A 23,021-nucleotide genomic window follows, 5' to 3' on the forward strand; every position below is an offset into this window, starting at 1 on the left:
TCTGACAGGAGGAAGGTTTTCATATACATTTTACTAATTTCCTTTCATCTTTGACACTTCTATTATAAGAAAGGGCAAACAGCAATATTCAAATATTTCCTCTAATTAACTCCCTTTTAATGTGAATGAATTTCGTGCACCGTGTCACTAGTATGCCAATAAGCTGGACAATGTGGATGAAACAGACAAATTCCTAGAAAAACACAACCTCCCAAACTGAATCAGAAAGAATCAGAAAACCTGAATAGGCCAATAACAAGTGATGAAATAGAAGCAGTAATAAAAAAAAAACTCCCAGCAAACAAAAGCCCTAGTCCAGATGGCTTCACAGGAGTTTTACCAAACATTCAAAGAAGAGCTAACACCTATACTCCTCAAACTATTCCAAAAAATCCAAGAGGAAGGAACACTTCCAAGTTCCAAGCTCTTTTTATGAGGCCAGCATTATCCTAATTTCAAAACCAGATAAAGACACTACAAAGAAAGAGAATTATAGGCCAATATCCCTGATGAACATAGAAGCTAAAGTCCTCAACAAAATATTAGCAAATTGAATATAGCAACACATTAAAAAGATCATAAACTATGACCATGTGAGGTTTATTCCAAGGATGCAAGGCTGGTACTATATTTTCAAATCAATAAATGTGATACAAAACATAAGCAAACTGAAAGACAAAAATCACATGATCATATCAATAGATGGAGAAAAAGCATTCGTCAAAATCCAACACCCATTTTTGATAAAAACTCTCAGCAAAGTGGAAAAAGGATCATACCCCAACATAACTAGAGGCCCGGTGCATGAATTCATGCACGAGTGGAGTCCCTCGGCCTGGCCGGCAATCTGGACCAATGGGGGCCATCTCACCCAGTCCCAATTGGGGCCGATTGAGGCCGGCCGGCCGGGGAGTGAGGGGGGACCGCGGAAGGTTGGCCAGCTAAAGGACATTGACTGTGAGAAAGCACTGACCACCAGGGGGCAGCTCCTGCATTGAACGTCTGCCCCCTGGTGGTCAGTACCCGTCATAGCAACCAGTCGACAGGTCGTTCGGTTGAAAGGTTGTAATGGTCACTTAGGCTTTTATATATAGAGATAGTACTGGAAGTGCTAGCCACAAGTGAATAGACAAGAAATAAAAGGCATACAAATTGAGAAAAAGGAAGTAAAACTTTCATCATTTGCAGATTACATGATATTGTACACAGAAACCCTAAAGACTCCACCAAAAACTACTAGATTTAATAAATGAATTTGGCACTAGCAGGATACAAAATTAACACCCAGAAATCTATGGCATTTTTATTATTTTTTAAAAATATTTTTTTACTGATTTCAGAGAAGAGAGAGGGAGAGAGAGATAGAAACATCAATGATAAGAGAGAATCATTGATTGGGTGCCCCCTGCACGCCCCACACTGGGGATCAAGCCCACAACCCAGGCATATGCCTTGACCAGGAATCGAACTATGACTTCCTGGTTCATAGGTTGATGCTCAACCACTAAGCCATGCCAGCTGGGCAAAATCTATGGCATTTTTATACACCAACTAGAGGCCCGGTACACAAAATTCGTGCATGGGGGAGGGGGCGGGGGGGGGGGGGGGAGGTGTCCCTCAGCCCAGCCAGCACCCTCTCCAATCTGGGACCCCTTGAGGGATGTCCGACCGCCAGTGGGATCGGGCCTAAATGGGCGGTCAGACATCCCTCTCACAATCCAGGACTGTTGGCTCCCAACTGCCCTCCCCTGCAGGACTGCCCCCCCCCCAAACTGCCCTCCCCTGCAGGCCTGGTCTCCCCCAAATGTCCTCCTCTGCTGGCCCGGTAACCCCTAACTGCCCTCCCTGCTGGCCTGATCACCCAAAACTGCCCTCCCCTGCAGGCCTGGGTTCCCCCCAACTGTCCTCCACTGCAGGCCTGGTACCCCCCCCTAACTGCCCTCCCCTGCTGGCCTGGTCTCCCCTAACTGCCCTCCCTGCTGGCCTGGTAGCCCACAACTGCCCTCCCCTGCAGGCCTGGCCTCCCCCCAACTGCCCTCCCTTGCAGGCCCTGTCCCTCCCCAACTGCCCTCCCCTGCAGGCCTGGTCCCCCACAATTGCCCTCCCCTGCAGGACTGGTCCCCCCCCCCCAACTGGCCTCCCCTCCAGTCCTGGTCCCCCCTAACTGCCTACCCTGCAGGACTGGTCCCCCCACAACTGCCCTCCCCTGCAGGCCTGGATCCCCCCCCAACTGTCCTCCACTGCAGGCCTGGTTCCCCCGCAACTGCCCTCCACTGCAGGCCTGGTTCCCTGCCCCCAACTGCCCTCCCCTGCTGGCTTGGTCCCCCCCCAACTGTCCTCCCCTGCAGGCCTTGTCCGCCCCCCCCCCCCATTCCCTTCCCTGCTGGCCCGGTCACCCCTAACTGCTCTCCCTGCTGGCCTGATTGCCCACAACTGCCCTCCCCTGCAGCCCTGGTCCCCCCCAACTTCCATTCCCTGCAGACCTGGTACCCCCCAACCATCCTCCCCTGCAGGCCTGCCCCCCCAACTGCCCTCCCCTGATGACCTGGTCTCCCCCAACTGCCCTCCCCTGATGGCCTGGTCTCCCCCAACTGCCCTCCTCTGCTGGCCTGGTAACCCCTAACTACCCTCCTCCCTGTTGATCTGGTCTCCCCCAACTGCCCTCCCCTGAAGGCCTGTCCGCCTCCAACTGCCTACCCTGCAGGACTGGTTCCCCCCCAACTGCCCTCCCCTGCAGGCCTGGGGACCCCCCCAACTGCCCTCCACTGCAGGCCTGGTTCTCCCCCCAACTGCCCTCCACTGCAGGCCCAGTACCCCCCCCAACTGACCTCCACTGGAGGCCTGGTTTCCCCCAACTGCCCTCCTCTGCTGGCCTGGTCACCCCTAACTTCCCACAATTGCCCTCCCCTGAAGGCCATCTTGTGGCAGCCATCTTGTGTCCACATGGGGGCAGCCATCTTTGACCACATGGGGACAGCCATCTTGTGTCTTGGTGTGATGGTCAATTTGCATATTATTCTTTTATTAGATAGGATAATGAATTCTCAGAAAGAGAAACTAAACAAACAATCCCATTTACCACTGCAACAGAAAGACTAAGATACTTAGGAGTAAACTTAACCATGGAGGTAAAAGACTTGTACTCAGAAAACTACATTGAAAAAAGAGATAAAAAAAGATATAAACAAATGGAAGAATATACTGTGTTCCTGGGTCGTAGAATTAACACCACGAAAATGTCCATACTACCCAAAGCAATCTACAGATTCAATGCAATCCCTATTAAATTACCGATGGCATATTTCACAGAGCTAGAACAAATATTCCAAAAATTTATATATAACCAAAAGAGACCCCAAACAGCCATAACAATCATGAGAAAGAACAAAGTTGGAGGGATCACCAGATATCAAGTTACTAGTATACTACAAAGCCAATGTAATCAAAACAGCCTGGTACTGGCACAAGAACAGGTATATAGATTGATGGAACAGAACAGAGACCTCAGAAATCAACCCAAGTCATTACGCTTAATTAATATTTGACAAAGGAGGCAAGAACATACAGTGGAGTCAAGATAGTCTCTTCAATAAATGGTGTTGGGAAAATTGGACAGGCACCTGCAAAAAAATGAAACTAGACCACCAATTTATACCACACATAAGAATAAACTCAATAAAAGACTTAAATGTAAGTTGGGAAACCATAAAAATCCTTTCCACTTTGCCATAGAAGCCATAGGCAGCAAAATCTCAGATATCTCTTGTAGCAGTATGTTTATGGATACACTAGAGGCCCCGTGCATGAAATTTGTGCACGGGTAGGGTCCCTAGGCCTGGCCGGCTATCAGGGGCGATCCACAGGGCAATTGGGGGGCCCCCCGCTGGCACCGGCCTTGGCTGGCCTGAGGGCAGCTCCTGTGTTGAGCTTCTGCCTCCTGATGGTCAGTGCACATCATAGCGACTGGTCGTTCCACCATTCAATTTGCATATTAGGCTTTATTATATAGGATCTCCTAACGCAAAGGCAACTAAGGAGAAAATAAACAAATGGAACTACATCAAAATAAAAAGCTCTGGACAGCAAAAGGAACCATCAAGAAAATGAAAAGGGAGCCTACTGTATTTACTGCTGCACAGTGTTCCATGGTATAAATGTACCACAGCTTTTTTATTTACTCATGTAGAACCTATGTATATTTGGCAATGATACATCTGATAAAAGATTTTTCTCCAAAATATATAAGGAACTCATACAACTTAACAAAAGGAAGACAAACAATCCAATTTAAAAATGGGCAAAGGACCTAAATAGATACTTTTCCAAAGGGGACATAAAGATGGCCAAGAGACATGAAAAAAATGCTCAAAGTCACGTATTATTATCTGAGAGACTCAAATTAAAATGACAATGAGGTATCACCTCACACCTGTGAGAATGGCTACCATCAACAAATCAACAAATGACAAGTGCTAGCAAGGATGTGGAGAAAAAGGAACCCTAGTACACTGCTGGTGGGAATGTAGACTGATGCAGCCATTATGGAAAACAGTATGAAGTTTCCTCACAAAGTTAAAAATGGAATTCCCATTTGACCCATGATCCCACTTCCAGGAATATATCCTAAGAAACCCAAAACACCAATCAGAAAGAATGTATGCACCCCTATGTTCATAGCAGCGCAATTTATAATTGCTAAGATTTGGAAACAGCCTAAGTGCCCATCTGTAGATGAGTATATAAAAAAGCTGTGGTACATTTACACCATGGAACACTATGCAGCAGTAAAAAAGAAGGATCTCTTACCCTTTGAGACAGCATAGAGGGATCTGGAATATTATGTTCAGAGAAATAAGCCAGTCAGAGGAAGATAAATATCACACTATCTCACTCTTGTTGAATCTAAAGAACAAAATAAATGATGAACAAAATAGATCCAGAGATATAGAAGCATGGAACAGACTGTGGAATCTCAGAGCATAGGTGGGGGAGGGTGGATGGTGGGAAGAGATCAATAAAAAAACTTGTATGCATATGTGCATAACCCTTGGACACATACAATAGTGTGAAGGCTTGGGTGGGGGATGGAGGAGGTCTAGAAGAGGTCAATAGGCAGAAAAAGGGGACATATGTAATACTTTCAAAAATAAAGATTTTTTAAAAAATGTTAAAAAGGGGGAAATACAATTGCAGGTAATTATACAGATGATGGAGGAAAATTTATTAGTGTTTAATCAAGTATAAGCTTATAAAAAATCACCAAAAATAGAAGAAAACAAGCTGCTATGAGTAGGGGTTAACATATAATAAATGTTATATATATAATAAATATAATAAATGATGTAATAAATATCCCTTAAAACTTCAGATAATTGAAATCAGAGAATATAAGATATAAAATAAATATGTATAAAATGTTTAACAAGATTTAAAAAAAGAAACAGAAAAATGAGAAAGTATTTTTAAAATTACCAGGCAAATTGGGAAAGAATTAAATAACACTTTAGAAATTAAATAAAAAAATTGAGCTATTAAAAACTCAAAGGATGACTTAAATAATGGATTAGAAATAAATGCAGTAAATTAGCTCACTGAGTTAAAAAATTAAAAAAAAAAAGTTTGCTTTTTTTTTTAAAAAAAAAAAGCTTCAACCAAGAATGACAGAAAGGGAAAGAAAAATAAAATTCTCCAATGATAGTAAAATAGCATAAGTACTCTACAGATGCAGGAACTAAGAAATTTTAGACTAGGACATTAACACCTCTGGAAGTCCAGCAACTATTAACTAATCTCTATGTTAAATCCCTGGAATTGGCGATGTATTATAACAGAGTTCTGTAGACTCTTAATATCAACACATTCTACTGAAAGAATCAGAAAACACCAACCAAATAATGTTACCTTAATCCCATATAGTAAAGCTTAATCTCACTGAACAAATGCTTCTCTGGTATTTAATTTTTGTTCTAAATATACTCATAGCAATCTTTAAATTCTCACATCTTTCTTTAGTTAACGGTAGAAATTTCTTATAAGACCTATTCGTTTGCAGTTCTCAGGATCATGGTCTCTATGTTTCTCCAATTTCCCTCAGGACTAAATTTTCACAGGTTTTTCTGATTAAATATTCTTTTAATAAATGGAAATATTACAGATTAGTCAGTTAAATCAACAATTATTCTCAAGCCTGTCCTTCTACAATTTAACGAATATACAAAATAGTTATGAAAATTTATAGCTGACCTTTGAACTACATGGGAGTTAGGAGCACTACCCTCCCCCATGCAGTTGAAAATCTGAGTATAACTTTTGACTCCCCCAAAATTTAATTACTAATAGCCTACTGTTGACCAGAAACCTTACCGACAGATTATATATAAAGTCGATAAAACTTATTTTGTACTAGTGGCCCAGTGCAAGAAATTCGTGCATGGGAGTGGGGGGTCCCTCAGCCTGTCCTGCACCCTCTCCAATCTGGGATTCCTCTTGCAATCCAGAACCACTGGCTCCTAAGCGCTCACCTTACTGATGCCCCTAACTGCTCTCCCCTCCATGTCTGATCCCCCTAACTGCCCATCTGCACTCCCCTCCTGGCCTAAACCCCCTAACTGCCTATGTGCTCTCCCTTCCTCTCCACGCCTTCAGACCCTGGAGCAGGAGTGATGAGAACTCTCCACCGAGGCCCCGCCCCCATCCTGACGCCCCCTCCGGGCTGGGCGGCGGTCACAGGTCTGCACGCGCTTCTGTGGGGGGGGAGGGAGGGGGGAAGGGCTGCTGCGGCCCGTCCTGACGCCGCGCCCCCCCCCCCCCCCCCCAATCCAGCCTCATGTCCTGGTGGTGCAAGTCCCCGCCCACCAGCTCCTGTGCACACGCACCTTTGACTGGTCATGACTGGGACACCATTAGGACCAATCAGCATATTACCTCTTTATATATATAGATGCTTTATTATATACTGCATTCTTTTTTTTAATCCTCACCCCTGGATATGTTTTTATTGATTTCAGAGAGAGAGAGAGAGAGAGAGAGAGAAACATCGATTGGTTGCCTCCTATACATGCCCTGACCAGGAATTAAACCCACAACCTTTTGGTGTACAGGACAACAGACCAACCGGCTGAACCACCCGGCCAGGGTATATACTACATTCTTGCAATAAAGCTACAGAAAAGAAAATAATCCATTTATAGTATTTACTAAAAAAAAAAATTAAAAAAAAATTCTGTGTATAAATGGACCCATGCAGTTCAAAGCCATGTTGTTCAAGGATCAAATGTACAGGGTGGGCAAAAGTAGGTTTATAGCTGTAAGTACACAAAACAGTTTATCTTGTACTATTCTCTATTAATTACTGTATTATTTTCCATACCCACAATTGTGAACCACCTATTTTTGCCCACCCCTGTATATAGAGCTCTTTAAGGAATACTTGCTATTAAAACAAATTATATACACAAATATTTGGTTAAACTTTGTTTCCAATACTAAAAACATTCATTTAAATTATATAATACACTTTACCTGTTAAATAACAAATCTCAGTTATTCTAAAAAAAATAAATAACTTATCTACATCACCAGGTCTTTGAAAAAGGTATATACAAAATATTATAGGCAATATTTCTGATCAAGGAACTGAATACAGATATTGAAACATTTCATCCAAGTGGTCACATACAGACACTAACAATTCCTATTGGTTTGCACTTCCCTCTTCCCAAATTTCCAGTTTGCTTATTATATGACTTTACTTACTTTAAAACTACATGTGGGATTCTGCTCTTTTGAGGCACTTTTACTGACTGTCCTTAAGATCTCACTAAAAATTCTAATCCAACCAAAACATTCCTGATTTATCAAATCAAATAAGATTTTCTTTGGCAATGGCCACTTCTCAATTAGTAGCCAAACTCTGGCTAATTGTATATCTCTGAAGCAGCCCACTGAACATGAGGCCCCCAGAAGAGGATTTCTGCCCTTCCAATTAGAAAACCTCAGGGGACAGTGCCTTTAATTCTCTGTGGGACTTCTTTGAAGGATAATCCCAAGGTGAAATGGGTTTCCGACTCTGCAGTGGTTCCAACCTGAAGATCTTCAAACAACCCAAAAGACATGACTATGGTTCAGCTTCAAAAGGCCTACACAAAGTTCTGGAAAGAAACAATGTCAAGGGTACTAATCCTCATCAGAAAATGTAATTATCATTTGTGCTTTACTTACATATAACTAATATTAAAAATTCAGAACTGAACATTTAAAAAATTTCACTTATCTTTTTTTACATCATAACATCTTAGCCTTCTATGTCTTTTTTTTTTTTTGCCTTCTGTCTTTCCCTCTAGGTCTTATTCTCTCCTAAGCAGCAGCCAAGTTTTATTCTTCTTCCCACAAATTTAGTCTTCTTGCAAATTGTATACCATTTCTACTACTGCTCTTACCACCTTGTCCCTCCCCAGCCTGAGCAGTCTCTTTTTCTATTTTTCCTTTCTTGCTTTTAATTCTTCCTCATTCTTGGGCTTAGAGTCGTAGTCGGCAAACTGCAGCTCGAGAGCCACATGCGGTTCTTTGGCCCCTTGAGTGTGGCTCTTCCACAAACCACCACAGCCTGGGCGAGTCTATTTTGAAGAAGTTTTAGTTTAAAAAATTTGGCTCTCAAAAGAAACTTCAATCGTTGTACTGTTGATATTTGGCTCTGTTGACTAATGAGTTTGCCGACCACTGGCTTAGGGGAATGAGAAGGTAGTGTTGCAGCAAGCCAGCTGCAAAGGGAAACATGTTAATGAACTCATGCAAATCTGAGTTTGAGAAGTAGAAGAGAAATCACTACCACAGGAACATTCTAGGGAAAGCTGGGGGGCTACTGAGCAAGCCACAGTGAAAAACACTACTACTAAAGGTGAGGATGAGTGATACATATTTGTTCAAGTTATACTAGTGGAAAGCCTGAATCTTGATTTAAATTTGGATACAGACTTCCAATTATTGAATATTTTTTCCTGGTCCGAGAAGAAGAAAACAACCATTATTTAAGCTGTAAAAAGGAGGTTAAATTATTCATAGCAGGCTATTTCATGAGATATACAAGATGCTGATACAGGCTAGAAATCACAGATCAAAAAGTTATCTTATCTAGATTCTACCTATAGGTAATACCCAAAAGGCAAAAACCTATAGAGACAGAATGTAGGTGAGTGGTTGACAAGGGCTGGGGGAGAGAATAGGGAGTGACTGCTAATGAGTACAACATTTTTTTAGGGGTGATGAAAATGTTCCAGCCCTACCTGGTTTGGTTTAGTGGTTGGAGCGTTGGCCTAAGGACTGAAGGGTCTCGGGTTCGATTCTAGTCAAAGGCCTGTACCTAGGTTGCAGGCTCCATCCCTGGCCCGTTGGGGCATGTGCAGGAGGCAACCAATGTGTCTCTCTAACATCAACGTTTCTTTCTCTCCCGTCTCTCCCTCTCCCTTCCCAATTTTTTCTTAAAAAAAAAAAAAAAAAAAAAGTTGTAAAATTAAATTGTGGTAATGGTTGTACAATCCTATGAATATAATAAAAAGCTCTGAGCTATAAATAGTATTTTTTTGAGCTATAAATTTTAAATGGGTAAATTTATGCTAAGTTATATCTCAACTAGAGGCCTGGTGCATGAGTTCACGCACCGGTGGGGTCCCTCGGCCTGGCCTGCGGGGATCAGGCCGAAACTATCAGTCTGACATCCCCTGAGGGGTCCCTGATTGCTGTGAAATGTCCAACTGGAAAAAGGACCCCAAAGTATTTCTCTTGAAGAGATAAGACTTATGTCCATACAAGCTAACACTCTTAAAACAAAATTATTCACTGAGTTCGTCCATGAGATGCTTTGTGTATATGGAAAGGGTGCTGGAAAAATAACAGAAACTTTTTTTCAGTAAAAATTTCATCTTTCTAAACACACATACACCCTCCTATACTTTATTAGCCTCACGTCAAATGACATGGCCCAAAATGGCATTTCTCAATTCCCTACCACTTCTCCTACCCAGTTCTGTGTCTCAGGAAATAAATCTACCATTAGTCATGAGCTTACAGAATCCTGTATTTCCCTTATCAAAGCACATAAAACCCTGTGAAAGAATTATCTCATTTTAGATTTTAAGATCCATGAGGGAAGGGATCATGCCTTTTTATTCATAGTGCTTACCATATCATGACATTTGATTACTATGTAAGACAAATGAATGACAGCCATCATTGTGCCTTCTTCCTTCTCAATAGAGTTAGGAATTCTTTTCTACCCAGGTATTCCCATAGAAATTGACCTGTAAACAAACTGTATCTTGCCATTTCCATTTTGTTATTCTTTAGAATATAGATCACACTAGGTGGCTCAGTAGTTGTTGAAGTACTCGCTTGTATCAGGAGGCATGTATGCAGATGGAGAAAATGAAGACAACAGATATGGAGTAACACAAGATTAAGCTGTGGGTTGACTACGAAACAAAAGCTGCCAATTCTAAGATCAGCCTCTTGACATCCAAAACAGCCTTACAGACTCTCAGCAAAGATAATATTCTACTGCTTTATAAAAAGTGAAAATTTTATTTATTGCCTATTTACATTCTGAAGCATGATGGCATACTTCAAAGATGTTTTTCTAAAGCCTGGTTAAGTTTTATGATTCTGTTTGCAAAACAAAACCAAAAATTATACACAGCCTTTCTTCCCTTATCCTTACCATTAACATTTTCATTTCTGAATTTTGGCAACAAAAGTAGTAAGCAAGCAAGTTGCATCTCCTATAGATGAAAGTCATAATATTGTGTTTGGCTTGTGGTACTAGTTGTATTATAGGTGTATCTTATATGCTTTTTTAATATTAAAAATTAATATTTTCTTCTTGGTGAAAAGTGTTAAAAAGGAGCGGACATGACACATAATACTGTAACCTCAAATTTAGCATACACTTCCACTTCAGAACCCAATTCAATCACAAGACTCACTTTTTGGGTACAATGAAACCAGTCATATCCTCCCCATACAGATAGATTTTCTAATCTATCACAACTGCCAACATATTTTCTTTTAGCAATAGCAACAAACTGCAGTAACCCACAAATATAAATACTTTGAAGAGTCCAATGACATGTGTTTGGTTTCTGTTACTAGCTGTCAAACTTTGGGCAGGTAACTTAACCTCCGTCAATTTCTTCATCTATTAACAGATAGGTAATAATAGTATGTATCCCATATAGATATGAATATTTAATGAAATAATACTTGAAATTTTCTATAATAATACTTGGCATATAAGTGCTCAATTATGCTCTATAATTGTTATTAGCTAATGTCAAGGCTAGAAAAAATGAAGAGGCACACAAAGAATCAAATTCATGATTCTGGTCTCTTTAGTATCATACACCAAATGAATCTAAGCTGCCTATATAAAATTTCCATTTAAAAATTTAATAAAGGAAATTTTATATGTATTTTCTTTTTTTAAAAAATATATTTTATTGACTTTTTACAGAGAGGAAGGGATAGGGATAGAGAGTCAGAAACATCGATAGGAGAGAAACATCGATCAGCTGCCTCCTGCACACCTCCCACTGGGTATGTGCCTGCAACCAAGGTACATGCCCTTGACAGGAATCGAACCTGGGACCTTTCAGTCTGCAGGCCGACGCTCTAGCCACTGAGCCAAACCAGTCAGGGCTGTATTTTCTAAATACTGGAAATAGTTTTAACAGTTTGATAAGGTTTAAAGTTTAGCTTAGAGGTTTTAATGAACAGGCTATTCATATATTAAACATTGGTTTGGTTCACATTAAATCAGTTGATAGTTGCTAATACACTGTGTAATTGCTGTGATACCACAATTCCTCTGTTTAAAAGAATGTATAGTTCATAATATCTGCAAATGTAACTGGAAACAGAGATGCATGTTACGAATGTCCTGTGAAGCTTCAAAGCCTAAATACAGAAAATTAAAATGAAACCTTTAAGGTCCAGAATCAGTCAAGTTAATTTTCTATACCAACATAAACTCTGCCACATTCCAGTTTTGCGTAATATTCACTCTTAAATATCCAGGTTCAGCCAAAATAATATATAAACAGTGTAATAAATATCTGCTCCCAGAAAGGTCTTAACTTCTTGCACCACTGCCTACAGCAATCACTCCCACTCTCAGGTAGATTTTGCCTAACCCTAACAAAATATCTGAAAGGCATTGTGCTAGGCTTTGGGTATAATAAAAAGTTACTGTATTGTCCTAGCCAGTTTGGCTCAGTGGATAGAGCGTTGGCCTGCAGGTCCTGGGTTTGATTCCAGCCAAGGACATGTACGGTGGTTGCAGGCTCCTCCCCTGGTTGGGGCTCATGCAGGAGGCAACCAATCAATGTGTTTCTCTCACACTGATATTTCTCTCTGTCTTTCCCTCTCTCTTCCACTCTAAAAATCAATGGAAAAATATCCTTGGTTGAGGATTAAAAAAAAAAAAAAGTTATTGTATTTTGCCCTTCAGAATTGTATAATTAAAATGAACACACAATTAGAATTAAAACACAAATACAGAGAAAATTATATTATTAAAGCAATAGATATAATACATAAAATACAATAAATATATAGAAGTACAGAGAAAAGAAGAGAAGAAATACTCTGGTGATTAGGGAAGGTTTTGTGGAAGAGGAAATATTAGAAATAAGCTTTCATAAAGGAGAAAACAAAAGCTGAAGAAGAAAGGGCAAGAATTTCAAACTACCAATTAGCATAAACAAGGATCCACTGAAAGTACAGGGTATATTCCAGAGATGGCAAGTGTACCAGTTTGGTTGAAATTAGATCAGTGCTGAGGTCCAATCATGGAAAGTGTCAAAAGCCAAACCAAGATTTCCAAACTTTATTGTAGAGGCAAAAGAAGTCATTGAGTATATTGAACAGAGAAATAATATGATGAAAATAGCATTTTAGAAAGAATTTTGTGGTTTATAGAATGTGGGAGATACAGTACAAGATGCTAGTGGTAAAGACCAGTTAAGCATTCTAAAACCATGGTCTGGGTATGAGGTAAGAAGACTGGAATTGTTCCAATGCAATTCTTCAACTTTAAATAACCCAGGACCCACATATAAAGCTTTAATACCTTTTATGAAAACTCCCTATTTCTTTTTTACAGGAAGAACTAAGTTAATTAGAATAAATTCATTTTCTTACTTTCATCTTTTCCTGTAGCAGTATCTTCTTGCCCATTTCTAATCATGAACTGTTAACTCCTCTTCGAAATACCAACCCTTGTATTTCCCTCACTTACTGAACATTCACCTTTACTTTATTACTTACTTTTTTTATCCTCTATTTAATCATCTACTCCAAACCCATGACTCTTCTCCAGCTTCATAGTCAAATAAATCTACTCATATGTAACTTTCCCATTATCTCTTAACTTTTCGTCTATTCATATGTAAGTTCTAGAACCCCAATCTCTTCTAAAGTCTCTACTCACTCTCTTATAGCTTCCAGATTAGTGGCTAAAATTATACTCAGCCCAACAGGCATGGCTCAGTGGTTCAGCGTCAACCTATGAACCAGGAGGTTCGATTCCCAGTCAGGGTACATGCCCAGGTTGTGGGCCCGATCCCCAATGTGGAGGCATGCAGGAGGCAGCCGATCAATGATTCTCTCTTATCACTGACCAGAGGCCTGGTGCACGAATTCGTGCACCAGTGGGGTCCCTCAGCCTGGCCTGTGGGATCGGGCCCAAACCAGCTCTCCAACATCCCCTGAGGGGTACCGGATTGCGAGAGGGTGCAGGCCAGGCCGAGGGACTCCACCAGTGCATGATTGGGGCCGAGGAGGGCTCCAGGGCGTGTCTGGCCTCTCTCACTCAGTCCTGATCAGACCAACCCCAGCAGCAAGCTAACCCACCAGTCAAGAGTGTTTGCCCCCTGGTGGTCAGTGCATATCACAGTGAGTGGTTGAGCGGCATCAGCATATCATTAGCATATTACACTTTGATTGGTTGAACAGACGACCGGACACTTAGCATAGTAGGCTATTATTATATAGGATGTTTCTATCTCTCCCTTCCTTTCTGAAACCAATAAAAGTATATTTTAAAATAAATAAATAAATAAAATTATACTCAAAGACAATCCTCTCATAACCACTAAGTCTCTATTTCCCTAGGTATCTGAAGATTTCATATACTCAATAATAGCATATACTCAATAATAATAGCTACCATATTTCTTTGGTACTTCATGGTAGAAAATATATCAATTGCTTTACATAATTATTTAAGTTAATCTTCAAGATCACCTTATGAGAATAGCTTTTCCATTTGACAGATAAAGAAAACTGAGGCTTAGAGAAACCAAGAAGCTTGTCCAAGATCATCCCACTAGGAAGTGTTACCTTCTTCTCTTTGTAGCCTTCAATGTGGCTCTACACATTGAGAGTACTCAAAAACATTTCCCTTAGTATCAATCATTTCAGTACATTGATTCATTCCTCAATTTGAACAGTGATAGTTAAAGACATAAAATTAGCTCTGCTGACTTCTGAAACTTTGGGAATGAGGAAATGAACTTAGCTTCTTAAATCTTTCCTGAATGTTTTAGAAGGGACCCTTGCATTGAAAGATTTAAGTAAATGTATAAATACTCTTAACTCTAGGAATCTGGATCAAAAGTATTAATATTCAGCTTTTCAAATTTTAATTCCTAAGAACAAGAAGGATAATCTAAATGGGAAAAATCCACTCAAATATTTTGAAAATAATTTTATATCTATACAGATCTGATCTTGGCATGTAACTTCAATTCTGAGCCAATATTTCATTTTTGAAACAGAGATAGCAACATCAGATATTTTAGAGGGCTGTGGTGAAAATTACAGTCTGACACAAATAAATAGTAACAAATTATGGCTTTTCTTACTCACTTTCTTCTTATCTAAAAGTACTTTGGTTTCTCATAGGATTTTAATTCAAATCTTTTCAGCCACAAAAACTCTAATGACTTTCAAACTGAATCCTAAATATGAATGCTACATAAAACTGGTCAATGGATTCCAAATAAACATATTAATAATTATAAAAACTCAAGCTCCCTCATTTATTGCACATTTAACTCAAGAAATGTTTAAAACACTTTTAATTTTATAAACACAGTATCATTTATTAATATATGCTAATATCCAGTATCTTTCCCTCAGTTTCTCACAAAAACTCTAAAGTGTGTATTACATTTTAGATAAAGATTAGTGAAGCTCACCTCTCATAACTGTTTATTTTCTCTAGCTCCTCCTACCTGCCTCAGCAAAACAAGCTTTGTAAAGAGATTATCTAGGTAATACAGAGACAACTAGGACATGCAAAGGTCAAAATCATCACGGAATATATCCTGGAGACTCAAAATAAAATATAAATTTTTTACTTGAGTAATATGGAGCACATTAAATATTAGAAAGAGGCAAAAAAGGATATAATCAATCTCTTGATTTTGATATAATTTAACCCAAGCTTCTTCCATATAAGGACCCAGGTGGGAATAAATCCCAGGTGGAAATTCACAGAATTTATACATAGAGGCTAATAGTAAAATAATAAGTGAAACAACTCAATTTAAAAAATTTTGGTCACCAATGTGATTTGAGATGGAAAGTAACATATTCTGGAATAAAAATACTACTCAAAGGAATAGGAAGACACAAACTTTTCCTAGTTGCCTCATAACACCTTCCTCCTCCCCTACGGTCCATATATTTTACAGGGCCACACCTTGTTTAACCTTCTTGTTTAACCCTTATAGCACTCCACATGAGCGGATTTTCTGCCTCCTTCCTCTGACTGGATTAAGGATGGAAAGTAGTCAAGAGTAACATTCATTATCAAGTCATGTTTATGCCCCAATTTTATACACTTGTATCTATCAATAAACATTGTGATACTTGGGGGGAGGGGGGCGGGGAGAGAGGTAACAGTCAGGGTCAAGTGCCTATGCCAAGAGTTAGATAATCATTTGGGGTGATCAAACTACCAAGGGCCATGTGATTGTTCAAACCTACAGTCTCAACCACCCTTTGTCTCTTGTGTAATTTCAATCGCCCTTCCTCCCAAGAGTTTTTCTAGACTTTCCAATCCTGATAGAAAAGTCAATAAAGGCTACCTACTGGATATCTTCCCTAAAGAACAATCACCAACTTAAAATTCTTCTAAATAAGACAAAACCCCAGGCAGAAAATTAGCTTTAGAATGCTGAAACATTAAAGTACATACCAAGCATTTGGTCAAGGCACATTGAACAAGATAAAAAAATTTAACAACTGGACAGTACATCTGATAATATAATCTACTCTTTTGGCTTTACCAATTTGTAAGCTGAGATTCAAAAGGTTAAAGGACTTGTCCATGGACACAGATATGTTGGAGCACAGCCATGACTAAACAATTCTCGTCTCCTAGTGCAATGTTCCCTTCAACAGTTTATACTGTAATTATGGTCATCACTCAGCCTTTCAAACTAAAATATAAACAGATACAAACCATGTTAAAAATAATAAATATATATACACATGTATATTTATATTTATTTATACCTATGCCATGTACAAAATTTTGATGAATGCAGGCTTCAACCATGTTACTTCTCAAATATATGAGGTACCTAGCCAAACCTTACCTCTCTCAAAATGATTTCACTGATGTGAAAAAAATGTTTAGATATCAAATAAAAAATGTCTTAAATAACTTCCATGTGTAGTTCATTAAGTTAAAAGCAATCATCCCTACATGATTGAATGTTTAATCAGAAATGTGAGTTACACATAAGAAGAGGACTGTAAAATTAGACAAGGAATGTTTGTGCTTCAAATTATTTACAGGAAAAGGAAATACTAAGTTAATAAAGGTAACAGGTATGATTAGGAAATAGGCAGTGGGCTGGGTCACTGTCTTCCTAGTCCGTTTTCTAGTCTGTAAAGAGTTACAGAAATACCATCTTTGGCATAGGCCCAACATATAAATAAATAAAAGTATAAAAATGAGGTTGTTCCAATTAAGGAGTTGGAGAGCAAGCCCTGCTGGACCTCTGAGGACTCTGGAACCCCCAACGCTCAGCAGAGTACTGTTTAAATAAATAAATCCTCTTGACTCTTCAGAGCTGTTTGCATCTAAAAAATGGTTGTATTTAAAATCCCAATGTGCAAATTGGAAAAGATTAAGCCTTATTCCTCAAAACAATTTTTAAAATGTCTAATTTCTTTCAATGTCAAAATCATTCACTGCGAGAAAGTAACTATCTCCCGTATTTGTACACCTCTGGATACTCTTCCAATCACTTATTAGAATGCATTAGGCTCATTATTTCAATTAGCAGAAAATGTAAGGGGGGTGGAGGCGCATAGATTTCTTGGCTTGGACAACTGATGACCTCTGTGGATTTTTAAGTACCACGTGCTTGAGGAAAAGGAAAAATAACTCAGGTGATGAAATTTTCAAAACGTATCTAAAACTGCGAGTGGTAGAAGGCTCTCCACAGCCAGAAAATATTTCAAATCGACAAGCAGAAAAGAACTATACCTCAACCAAACGTTAACATCAAGAACTTTTACCCACACAATTAACACGGCCAAAAAGACGAGAAGAAATCAGTGTGATTTACTTCAATGGATCTGTTCGATGCCTTAATAATGAATGAATCGGAGGCATCACTGACTTGAGTTCTGAATTAGCCTCACTCTCAGCTCTGCGCCCTATAAAACCTGAACCAAATTCTACAGAATTTGGTGTATCGAGGCCAAATTCGGTCCAAAGAAAGCCCCCCCCCTCGCCCCCGCTTCTCTCTGCGGGCCTCCCTCCCACTGGTTGGAGTCCAGGGCGGCCAGGCGGGTGGGGGCGACGGGAGCCCCCTCGCCGCTCGGGAAAAGTTCCGCCGGCCGCTCTCGGGCCGGGCCGGCCCAAGGCCCTCACCCGCGTCGCCGCCACCAACACCCAACCCGGCCGAGGGTCGCGCCCCCTCCCCTCGCCGCCGCCGCCACCTACACCCCGCCCCCGCCTCCTCGCCGACGCCCTCGCGGAGCGTTAACCCCTCGCCGCCCGCCGCCCGACTCCGAGGAGGAGGCCGGGCCAGGGGGAGGAGTTGTCGCGTCTCCTCCCGGGAGCGCCCCGGCAGACGCCCGGCTTGTTTACAGGCCCCAGGCCCCAGGCCTGGCCGCCGCCACGGCCGCGCAGGCCCGCGCCGCCCGCCCGCCCTCGGCCCGAGCTTCGCGCTTACCCGGAGCAGCCGCGGGCGGGCAGGTCCCTGGTCGGCCGAGGCGGCGGCGGCGAGGGCGGCCGGGGAGGGGGCGGGATGGGGGTCACCAAGGCGGCTGCGGACCAGGTCAGACTGGGGAGGGGGCAGAGGAGGGGAGGAGCCGGGCTGCGTCCGGGCCCCCGGCTCTCGGCGCCCTCGCGGCTCAGATCATCCGGGCGTTGGAGCGGCAAGCGGAGAGCGGGTCCCTGAGGAGGAGGAGGAGGAGGAAGAGCCGAAGATTCATCGCTTTCGCGACCCACCTGCCTGGAGTCCCCCCCACCCCCCCTCCCCAACCACCGGTTCCTGAGCTGCAGCCGCCCGAGCACCCGAAGCTGCGGGCCGGGCCGGCCCGAGACCACTGCTCCTTCGCTCCTGCGCGCGCTCCCGCCCCTAGAGCCGCCGCCGCCGCCGCCGCCGCCTTGAGCGCGTACTCGCGCAGGCGCGCTCACGACGGAGCCCTGCTGCCCCTCCCCCACCGCTCCGCCCGCCCCGCCCCACCTCGCCCGGCCGGCTCCGCCGCCGCCACTGCCACCGCCGCGGCGCGGCCGAGCAGCCGGAGAGACCCGGATGTCGTTGGGCAGGAACTGCGGCGAGGGCCGGCCGGCGGGCCGGCGTGGGCGGGGCGGCCGTAGATGACGCCACTCCCTACCCAGCTTTTCTCGCTGCGAAGGCCAGGACACCAGGCCGAAGTCAAGGAAGTATTCGAATCCCGTTTCGGAACTGGGCACCGGCGCTGGGCAGTGTCGCGACTGTTAGGAGCAGTGCGGGGAGGGAGGGGGGGTGGGAATCGAGGGCCTCTCCAACCCAGCAGTTCGCTGTGTCGGACTCGGAAGCTCTCCCTCGGGCGTCCGCGCCCCCCGCCCCGCGTTTCCACCTGTCTGCGAATCCACATCCCGCTCCCCGCCAAGATGCCGTCCACGGGGCCCCGAAGACGGACCTGCCCTTGCCACCTCTCTGCGGCGCGGTCCCGGCCTGTTCGCTACCTGGCGGCTGTGTGTGGCTCGAATGCGCGCTGGGTTCTAGGCCGCCGCCAGACCCTCCTCCCCTAGGTTCCCCCTCTGTGGATCCCTTCTCCCCCAGTGACCCCGGGAGATCCCTGCAAGTACCCCAACCACAAACCTCGCGACCGAAGGGCGAAGACACACACACAATCACACACACACACAATCACACAAACACTACCACCACCCACCCACATGCACGCACAGGGCACATGCTCTGAGGTTCTGGCAGGTTTTCTGTCTAGCTCGTGGGATCCCACATTGTATTTATTTGCACATGTTAGTCACATGATTCTGTCACTGGGAACCGCCAACGACCTCCAAGTGAAATGAAAGGAAAGGAGATTTTTCAAAAGCTAGAGTATAGTCTGCTGCTGTGAGAAGTCAGAGAGCGACTCGACCTAATTGAAACTGTGCGTGCAGGAGGCCAAGATCCAGTTTAGCTAGCTGGACTGCGGAAAACCCGACCCACGCTGTTTGCAGACGCCGGGGGTAGAATGACAAACCCTAGCCGGCCAATGAATGAGAACGTGGGAGCAGTACATCACCAGCATGGGTTCCCATTGGCTGGGGTGCCTTTCCCTCTCTCGTCAGAAGCTTAACCTGTTCGTGGATTTGGCCTACACCACATTTGCAGGAATAGAAGTTTAAAAGAAATATCCGTTTGTTTGTTTTTAAATGCTCCGATTTATACAAAGAGAAAAACAAACATATACATACTTCACTGTAGTAGACAGGTACTTTAAAAAGAACACTGAAAACTATTAGTCAAATTGGGTTCTGGCCAATAAAATGGTAAATTTGTTATGAGGCCTCTCCATTTTATCTCAGGAACTTACTCTAGAGAGCAAGTTGTATCTCCTAAAACCACTTTGTTGCCCCAACTCTTATTTTGTCTTTCTGTCATCAGCAACCATTTAGCTGCTTTTAGAGCTGTAAAAGTCATCTCCAATTTCTTCAACATGACTTTTTGGGGAAGATTCTGCTTGTTTCACTTTTAGGACTGGGACCTAACAACAAGATCAAATATCACCAAATGGTCACTGGCAGGCCAAATCTTCAAGGAACCCCCAAATCACTCTACCCAATATGTTTGAGGTTAGAATTAGAGTAAGATGAAGATGGATCATTTCCATGTATACAAAGCAAAATAAAATTCACTTCTGCACTTAGTCCCAGTATCATGTGAGGACACATTTCCTAATTACCTCTTGCCAAAAGAAAAAAAAAAAAAAAAGGAAAATTAGATCAAAGATCTTTGAAACTGCCTTTTGGAATCCCTAATACTTCAGACAAGTAAAAGCATGATTAGCTCATGTGGCAACCAGTTTTTGGAGTGTCTTAGAAAACATTTTCTTATTCATAAGGCAGAACCAGGGTTGCCAATGGCAATAGTGGCATTGAACTTGAAGGTCTTGTCTGTCTTTCTACTTCCTTCCTTTAGGCATCCATATCTTCCTTCTCTCTGCTCTATATTTGTAGGAGAATCTGGGCCAATTATAGAAGAAGAGGAAAAAGAAATTCTGAGCATAAAGAGATTTTTAAGGAGTCTGTACAGTGTATCAAGAACTGCCAATAAAACTGCATTTTTCTCTCTTATTTTTTGATACAGCTTACAGGGACATTTTGGAAAACTTATGGGCAACTAAGAAACTCATGGGTTATAAGATTAACATTTAGAAATTTGGAGCAAAGGTATGTTAATATTGCCTGAATATATATGCTTGATATTATAATATTCCCTTCCTTATAATAACTATTATTTCCTTAAGTATTATACTAAATATTTCTTAAATATTATACTATCTAGAAAGGGGCAAAAGGACATTGAAAAAATAATGTTAAAAGTTTTGTTTTCTTTTGAACTATAAGGGTTTTATTGGGCCTACACATGTTAGGGATGTTCATAGTTTTTGTGAAATAGTTTGAATAGACTGCAATAGCTGTAGTTTAGTAATTTTTATAGGTATATTTTTAAAACTATCCTACTCTGCTTTGGAAATCTGTTTATATTTCAGTTACCAAAGAAGAAGAAGATTTTCTGACAGATTGGCTTTCAAGTCCTGAATTTAAGTACTATATGCTATTATTAGTCTAGTAATCGGGAGGCTTGGGTGGGACAGGGGCTGCAGTGAGCAGTCTAAAGCTTAGACTGTTGAGTAATACTCTCTCTTCTTTTCTTCCACAATCATGATTTTTAAAAAAAATTAACATTCCTGGTTCCAAAATTACTATTGTGAATCCACCCAGGAGAGTCACCCCTGAGACAGCCTTGCTTGGGCCTCAAAATAAATCCCAGCAATTTAAGTGACTCCTCAAGGGAATCCCTGAGGATCCGCCTCCCTGACCCATTCATCCTTTTACACTGAAGCCAGTCGCTACCCAAGTTACAAAGCCCAGCAGAACACAGGTTCAGCTCTTCCATCCTCCCCCCCCTTTACTACCTGTTTCATGCTTTTTTCTCACGAACATCCTCTTCCTTTGTCCTCTTCTCTCTTTTCTTTTTATTATGCTTTTCTTCTGTGTGCTTTTTTTCTCCCTTGCCCTTTTCCCCATTCTTCTTTTCTCTCTTTTCTTTAGCTTAGTCCAAATTACAGCGTCTGCTAACCACTTTCTACTGAGGCAATGCATATCAGCGAATAGTGCCCCTACCCTGATTTTGTTGGAGGGTGCACCCTCACTCCAGTCCTCCTTCCTCTACCCCCCTTCACCTCAACAGATCAGGTTATGAAAAACGTAGCTGTTGAAAGGACCGTTACAGAATGAAAAGGATGAGAGAATTCTACCCTGTGTGACATCACTGAGGCCCATTAGGGGGGAGCAGAGGGAAGTCAGCAGTCCTTCTGCTGCCACTTGGGCTCCTCCTGGTCCCTGAGAGCAATGGGCACTGTGACCACCACAGGCCAAGCCTTGGTTACGCTTTAGAATAGGCTCTTGCCTCCGGAGAACTGTATATTGCTATGCCTTACAACATTGGTGTGGTTCTTGTCAGAGAAGTTCATCTGTTCAACAGATAGTTATTGGGTGCTGGGTGCTGGGGGTAGGTAATGACACCACTGGGCAAATGCCCAGTTCCCAAGGAGCTGATATTATAATGAGGGATATAGACAAAGAAGTAAATAAATAGATTGTGATCAGCTCTGTAAAGGAAATAAGGAGCTATATCAAGGAGGTGGCTTGAAACAAGGAGTCCCTTTTAAGAAGGTCGCATTTGAGCTGAAGGATGAGAGTCAGCTTTGCAAAGAATCACGGCGAGCTCTCCAGGCAGAGGGATCAGCGTAGGCAAAGGGCTTGACGTAGGAAAGATCTTTGGCAGAGAAAGAGTTGTCTATAGACCCAAGAGAAGTTCTGCAAACTCAAGGCAAATATTTTATAAAGCCACTCGACTTCAGAATTTCAACTTAGGTTACTTGGGGTACTTAAGCCAGTTTACAATTAGGAAACTGCCTTGAGCAGAGGAACACGATGCATACAAACTAACTTAGTGAATTGGTCTGGGCCAAAAAAGCAAAGCAGCTTGAAAAATCAAAATTAAAAATCAAAGGACCTTTATGTAACTTGAAATTAAGAAGCATTCCACAAACCCAGGGAGAGTTCCTTTCAGACAATCCAACAGCAGCTAAAAATGAGTAAACTAAACTTTGAAAACATTGTTTTTCTCTCAATAAAGATAGATGTTCTTAGTGAGTAAAGACTAGCAAAAATTTGGACTTCTTGAGAGCATTTTTTTTTTCTGGGCGTTTACTGTCTA

At 42.1% G+C, this 23,021-nt stretch overlaps 1 protein-coding gene across 1 annotated transcript in view; it reads right to left on the reverse strand.

Moving 5' to 3' along the window:
- The window catches only part of PPM1A (protein phosphatase, Mg2+/Mn2+ dependent 1A), a 49,787-nt gene extending 31,097 nt beyond the window's left edge, over positions 1 to 18,690 (reverse strand). Inside the window, exon 1 of the transcript XR_008556087.1 lies at positions 18,252 to 18,690. The gene's annotated coding sequence lies outside the window, so the exon portion shown is untranslated. The remainder of the gene's footprint in view (positions 1 to 18,251) is intronic.
- Between the last annotated feature and the right edge of the window lie 4,331 nt (positions 18,691 to 23,021).

The sequence above is a fragment of the Eptesicus fuscus genome, chromosome 5 (genome assembly GCF_027574615.1).
Source record: "Eptesicus fuscus isolate TK198812 chromosome 5, DD_ASM_mEF_20220401, whole genome shotgun sequence".
In the NCBI taxonomy this organism is placed as follows: Eukaryota; Metazoa; Chordata; class Mammalia; order Chiroptera; family Vespertilionidae; genus Eptesicus; species Eptesicus fuscus.